Source organism: Sinocyclocheilus anshuiensis, unplaced genomic scaffold, assembly GCF_001515605.1.
Source record: "Sinocyclocheilus anshuiensis isolate Anshui unplaced genomic scaffold, SAMN03320099.WGS_v1.1 scaffold2612, whole genome shotgun sequence".
In the NCBI taxonomy this organism is placed as follows: domain Eukaryota; kingdom Metazoa; phylum Chordata; class Actinopteri; order Cypriniformes; family Cyprinidae; genus Sinocyclocheilus; species Sinocyclocheilus anshuiensis.
The window spans coordinates 20,795-28,242 of record NW_015558699.1 but is presented as its reverse complement, the minus strand read 5'-3'; the positions used below and the strand labels follow the sequence as shown (position 1 = coordinate 28,242).

Sequence of the window (7,448 nt, the reverse complement as noted above, 5' to 3'; positions counted from 1 at the left end):
ACGCAACGCGTAAAAAGACAGTATAAGTCATTATAATCCATAATTATGTCCCCACTGGATGCAACGAATGCCTCGTTTATAATGGGTTTTCATGTTTTTGAATCATCACTCCGGCCTGACAGGGCATCATCACAATATGGTAAGGGACGTAACATTTCCGTCACACGCTTTTTCAGACCGATGAGCGGGGCATAGAGGAGAAACAATAATGTACAGTATGTGGAAAATAATGTGTTTTTTGAACCTTAAACTGCATAAACACATTTCATTACACCAAATACACCAAATAATGTTCTTTTTAGCAGCATCACATGACCCCTTTAATAAACACAATTTTCTTTGTTCCTGGGAATTATATTTCGGACCACTAATAAAAACTTTATAAGACAATTCTACTCCAAAGCCTTCAAACCAACTTTTTAAAACACCAAAAAGACCTCCTAACCTCCCACACTGAATAAATAAATGAGCCACTGTTTCTACTATTCTGCAAAAAAGATAATGTTTTCCAACTGCTGGATTCAGGTGCACCACGTGTGTGTTTGCAGCTATAATACCATGAATTAGTCTCCACTGTAAATCTGCTGTACGTTTCTATATAGGAGACTTGTACAGAGATCTCCAGCATCCTCTGAAGTCTGGCCCAAACAATTCTGACCACCTCCAAGTCTTTTTCAGAACATGCCAAAGAGACATTTTGACGCACACAGAATATAATGGATTTTTTTTTTCTATTGTCCTGAAAATTCCCCAATTCAGATGTTTTAAAAGTCAAAATCATGCCGCTTTCTTCCTGTATTCCTCCTTTGCCACAGCAGACACAGAAATCAATGGAAACTATATATATATATATAATTTTTCCCCCTTCTCTTGCACTTGCTGAAGTCCTAACAATTCTCTGCAGACTCCTGCAAAGCTGCATGCACTTCCTTCAGTATTTGAGACAGGATGACAACAGAATTTATTCCAGTGTTCTGTAATGATTCCACAGTTTTCCACCCATTGGCATCTCTAAGATGCTTTACTTTGGTACATCCAGCTCTAATCAGACAGTTTCTCAAACTTCCTGAAGAGAAACATTTGGTCTGAATAAATTAATTGTGAAACAAAGGTTCCTCCATAATCCATTCTTCTTGTTCAGATCCTCTGCTTACAGAAAAAATGTAATATTCCATGCTTGTGGCATGGAGCAATAGAATGGAGTCAAATTGCTCAAGTCCAGTTCATTTATTCTAATTAAAAATGATTGCTTATCATATCCAAGACTTGATGTCCTTCTCAGCAAAACACATGCCACATTACTCCACTCGATCTCTTCTACATACAACAGTCTATTTAAAGCTTGAAGACGAAAGATATTGATCTGACTTCCGATGTCTACAAGATCTTGTCTTCCTTCTTGAGTTGACAAATACAAAGTAGGCCCAGGAATCCAGTGCTGGCCTGACCAAAAGAAGTCCACCAACTTTCTCTGGATATCTTTGATCATTTGATATGATGGATATCTTTTATCTGAGCCCTACCTAGGTCAGTGACCTATAACAGACAGAAGAGTGAAAACATTTGAAAGTGTGGAATTTAATCTTAACACAAATAAAAGAGTCCCAAGAAAGCAGCATCACAAAAGGCTGAAAAATAGACAATGTCTTAGATTTATCCCCCATGGATCTAGGATGTTTTGTCTTCTAGCTAGTCAAAAACATTCTACTACCTTTTCTACTCACCCTGTTGACACTTGTATGAATGGCATTTCAGGCAAAGGCAGATGATACTGAACAAGGATGCAGAGTGTGGTTGAACACCCACTAACACCAAAAAAGTCTAATGATATTATATAAGATTTAGTATAAATATGTCAGTTGTTTGGCAAAGATTTGCATCTTTTTTCCCAAAATTATTTGGACAGGTTGAGATATTATTGCATTCTTTGGAGCTATGGCAGTGCCTGTACAAAGCACCACACAATGGCTTTTCTCTTTTTTTAATTTTCACAGCTTGGTTATGAAAAAAAAAGCTTCTAATTTTTTGATTGTGTGCTTTGCGGTGATGGCAAAAGAAAGATTGAATGGTTCATTTGTGAATTCGACTTGAAACAGCTATTTAATATTCTCAAATCAGATGTGCTACTAAAAATTCATAATAATGTCAGAATGAGCTCTAACCTGTTTTAGGTCTATCTAATTTGTTTCACATTAGAAACTTCTCTTTTACTGAAGATTTTTTAAAATTGTTTCTTTGATTTAAATGCAAGGTTCATGTACACCGTTCCACCACAAATAAACATTTGATAATTAATTTATAAGGATTTACATAGTCAAATCAGAATTTTCTAATCTTGCCGATAATCAGCTGATAGTCGAATCATATGTTTGGGACGGGGGGAAATACATTACCAAGAGTCAAGTCAGACATTCGACAGTCATAATTACTGATGTTAACACACAGGGAAAATGTGTAACAGACGCCTCGCAGATACAAACGGGGTAAATAATGTTTTATGTTTTGATTAAAAGATAGTTAACATTAAACGTCAGCAAAACCCTAAGAATTCACAAATTTTTTTTACAACAGTGCTCTCATTATAACGTTATGTATATGACAGTAGTTATTAATGTTCTGCATTTCTGTTTTGAGCTGCGCGTGCTGAATATGACCAGTAGAATGAAGCATATGATAGCATGTTTTTAATCAATGGGATTTAACTAATTTATCTCATATAAAATACGCTTCATTATTTATACAACATAACGTTAATATTACGACTTATAGGCTATCTGCACAAAATGCCCCAAATGCAGAAGTGAAAATGTCTGCGCGGCTCTAAATGAACTCCATTTGTGGACATGTTCTTAACGCAACAACGTGCAGAATCACAGCAACTAAACTCTAAAAATTCACAGCGTTTTATTATAATAGTGTTCTCATTATAATGGTATGTATATGACAGTCCCAGTCATTAATACAATTCTGCATTGTTGTTTGTCCTGCTCGCGCTGCGCGCTGAAAAGATGAAGTGTTTTACTGCAGCGTAACTCAACCAAATGCATCTTATGCGAGATAAATAATATGTACATGATATATATAAACCGGCTGAAATGTTTTGAAATCACTTGTACCCTACCTGATGGAAAAAATCCAGTCTTTCACTCTGCCTGTGTCAGTTTGAGTCTTGTTAAAGTTAAATCAATGCGCCAAGATGCTCCTCTGTCAGTCACGGATTATGGAAAGTGAAACTTAAATCTACGTATAGGGGTGGTTGGATTTATTCATGCATGTTAAAATATTTATTTAAAGCTTCTTTCTTTTCAGATTCTTATTTACAGCATTAACAGAATAGGCTGAATATTGACTTATTGGGAGAAAACCGGTAGTTCTATGTGAAATCAGACATTGAGCCTGAATCAGACATATAACCAAAATGGCATGATCATAATACTTCAGCGAATATTCGACTGTGAGATTGGGAGTCGAATCAGGCTCCTCCTATAGAAGCAACACATCTTTGACTATTCTGGGTCACCCCTAATTTAGTGATGTTAATTTTAAGGCTTGAAGAGTTATTATTTTTCTTACCCACCTATTCTTCAGTGTATTGCCTGGGTTAAATGTTAATTGTGTTTTGTGTTACTACCTGTTTCTATTTTTATACTTGTTGAACAAAGTTTATTTTTAATAAAGCTGCTGTGTAAAAGCCTCTGCAACAAATACCGTTTTGACTGCTGGTTTATTCATATATTGATTACTTGTGAACTCATTAAGTTGGTCAAGGTTACATTTGTAACAAGAGTTGACTTTGCAGTTTTAGCTATATTGAGTATGCACAAGACTAGATAATGATCTGAGATATCACCGCTCTGCTGCAGGATTTCAACACCATTAACATCAATTCCATGTGATAGTATTAAATCTAAAGTATGATTACGACAATGAGTAGGCCCTGACACGTGTTGTCTAACCCCAGTGGAGTTCAGAATGTCTATAAATGCTGATACCAGTTCATCTTTTTCATTATCAGCATGGATATTCAAATCACCAACGATTAAGACTTTATCTGCAGCCAGCACTAACTCGGATAGAAAACCTGCAAATTATTTGATAAAGTCTGTATGGTGCCCTGGTGGCATGTATACAGTAGCCAATACAAATGTCATAGGGGACTTATCATTAACACTTGTTTCTCTGGATAATATTATATTTACATTTACATAATGAAGCACCATTACTTTAAACGAATTATACTTTAAACCAGACCTCTGAGAAATATTGAAAATATTGCTATAAATTGTATCAACACATCCTACTTTAACTTTTGGATGCAGCAGAAATCTTGGTGCTATTGTAGAAAGGGATCTAATATTTTCATTAAGCTAAGCTTTATCATTTGTTTATCTGTATTATATCTGTTTTTTATTTGTTGAACATCAATTAAATTGTTACCCTTAAATAGTTTTTTTTTTTGCTAGTTCAGGAAACAGAAACAGTCTCTATAGTATGATATCTAGGTGAATGAGTTGTGCTGAGAATGACCTGACTTCTGTGAGGGGAGGTGGCTAGCAGACGGTCGGCTTGCCAGTCTGTCTACTTCCTGACTTGGGCCCCAGTTAGTCAAGTAAAAACTCTAAGACTGTGCCATAGAGAAGAGTGGCACCACCCTTGGAGGGATGAAGACCATCTATTTTCAGCAGGTCAGGTCTGCCCCAAAAACTAGTCCAACTGTTTATGAAACCAATGTTATTCTGCGGGAACCACTTTAGACATCCAGCCATTGAGTGATGACAGTTTGCTATGTATCTCGTCACCACGGTAAGCAGGGAGGGGACCAGAGCATATTACAGTGTCTGACATTGTACTTTTAAGTTCACACATCTCTTTAATGTTATTTTTAGTGCTCTCCGTCTGGCGAAGTCGAACATCATTAGTGCCAACGTGAATAACAATCTTTTAAGGGGTCATATGACGTTGCTAAAACGAACATTATTTGGTGTATTTGGTGTAATGCAATGTGTTTATGTGGTTTAAGGTTAAAAAAACACATTATTTTCCACATACTGTACGTTATTGTTGCTCCTCTATGCCCCGCCTTTCTGAAACGCGTCGATTTTTACAAAGCTCATCGTTCTGAAAAGCGAGGTGTACACTGATTGGCCAGCTATCCAGTGCGTTGTGATTGGCTGAATACCTCAAGCGTGTGACGGAAATGTTATGTCCCTTACCATACTGTGATGCCGTGTCTCGGAGTGACGAGACAAAACCAATAAAACCCATTACAAACGAGGCATTTGTTGCATCCAGTGAGGACACAATTACGGATTATAATGACGTATACTGTCTTATTACGCGTTGCATTGCGTATCTCGCGCCCCATAAACATAAAACCATGTCTGCATTTGTGATCGGAGAAACGACAAACAACAAGCGCTACTCTACACTGCTCAAAACTCGCGTTTGAATCATCAGTGGCAAATTCTTTAAATATGAAAACGTACTTACAGGCTGTGAGTCAGAAGCGCCAGACTGTCCTTGCAAAGTTGGAATTGCCCCACTTTATAGAAACAACCTCTTTATTTTCACATTCCATACAAAAGGATTGCCAATAACTAGGGCACTTTCATCAGGTTTCTCAGTGGGTGCATTACTGAGTGGGGAGAAACTGTTTAAGGTTTTGATTGGAAAGGAAGAGTGGTGTTTTGTCCCTTGACTATGGGTGACTCACTGTCACCCAGCCACCCTCTTGCGGGGGCTCTGGAACCGAACAATGTACATGATTCGCTAAGTTAGTCCCATCCAAAGCCATATCTAAGGCCCTCATATTCTTACTGTGCTCAAGTAAATTTTGGATGCATGTCTCTAGTTCTGAAATCTTCTCTGTCAGCCTAAGTGTTTCCTTGCATTTATCACATGTGAATCCTTCATCGCTGACAGAGAAAGCTACACTATATGTGGCAAGTGACTAGAAAAAAAAGTTCAAGACAAACTTTAAGTTGGCTTGAGAAATCCTGACCAGAAAGTTTGAAAAAGTTTAAAAGTTTTTATGTTTCAAAAGATTTATAAATTTTAAGTTTGATGGTTTTCAGTCTGAAATAGAAAAAGTAGTTTAAAGTTTAAAGTAGTTTTAAAGCTTAAAGCTTTAAGTGTCCATAAGTGTTTAAGTGTTTTTTTAAGTGTCCATAAGTGTCTTTATTTAAAATAAAAAATATAAATAGTAAATAATATAAACCCTTACATTATTTTGGAAGTGATGATGACCGTTCCATGAATGAAATGTTTCCCAAAATTGTGCTTGGTTTAAGTTTGAGATCATCTGTATTTCTCTCTCTCCCCCCTCACCCTCTCTCTCTCTCTCTCCCTCCGCCTGCGTGAGTGTGCTCATGGCTGTGTGTGTCGAGCCCCCACCGCTCCTGTCATTTCGGTCCGAGAGAAAGTGGATAAGTTTGGCAAAAGTTTTAAATGCACTACATCTATCTCAAAGAGTGATATTACTTTAATGTTTAAATAAACAGATTCCCTATTCATCTGATGTCCAGCGGGTCTTTTTATATTTTAACTAAGTTTCCTATTTTAAGCATGGTATGCTTACATGGTCTACAATGGCTTAGTGGTCTACGCAGTCATAGTGTGGAGCAATAGTTCGTTTTTGATCATCGTATCTAATTTCCGTCTCAAACGGGGTTTAAAATGCGTTTAGCTAATATCACATCTATTTTAAATATTAATTAACCTTTATTCATCATTTTTTAAAAATTTGGTTATGTTTTATTTCACAATGTCGATCTGTTTAAACAGATGTTCTCACGGAGTTCGAACAAACCATTATGTTATGTAAAAAAACAGTAGTAGGCCCTACTAGGTGTTTGTACACATGTTTCAGATCCGTGACGATGTAAATATTGTCTTTTGTTACAGTTGTAATCTACACATTCCTAAGTTCTCTGTCACCGCTCAAAATCACATCTGCTTAAAAAAACTAATAAACTATCTTTAACCTACGGCTATATATATGTTTGATGTTAAAATTATCTTTACTATTCATATCATTTAAATATTTTAATATCCATTTTATGTTCTTTTAGTTACATTTGTTATTTCTTTATTCACCCACAGATTTTGCAAGTCTCAACACACACACACACACACACACACGTTGTTTTTTATGTTTTCTGGGGACGCTCCATAGCCGTAATGATTTTGTACTGTACAAACACCTGCCCGTCACACAAAAATCTCTGCATATGCTTACATTTTTAATTAAATATTGTTTGTAAGCAATTTGAATTATGACGACTCAAGAAATTCCATCATAAACACATTTACGTTGTTATATCAGTGTAATACCCACGTCATTACAGAAATTTGCATCCTGATAAGTCATATAAACAAGAACACACATACATAAACATTACAGGCTAAAAGAGACTTATCCCCATTTTAAAGAATATGACAGCATAGTA

General features: G+C 36.3%; 1 long non-coding RNA gene across 1 annotated transcript in view; it reads right to left on the bottom strand.

Moving 5' to 3' along the window:
* Positions 1 to 7,448, bottom strand: part of LOC107681437 (uncharacterized) — a 17,357-nt gene that overhangs the window by 6,826 nt on the left and 3,083 nt on the right. The window contains exon 2 of the long non-coding RNA XR_001633250.1: positions 4,778 to 4,783. This is a non-coding gene — a long non-coding RNA (uncharacterized LOC107681437). The remainder of the gene's footprint in view (positions 1 to 4,777; positions 4,784 to 7,448) is intronic.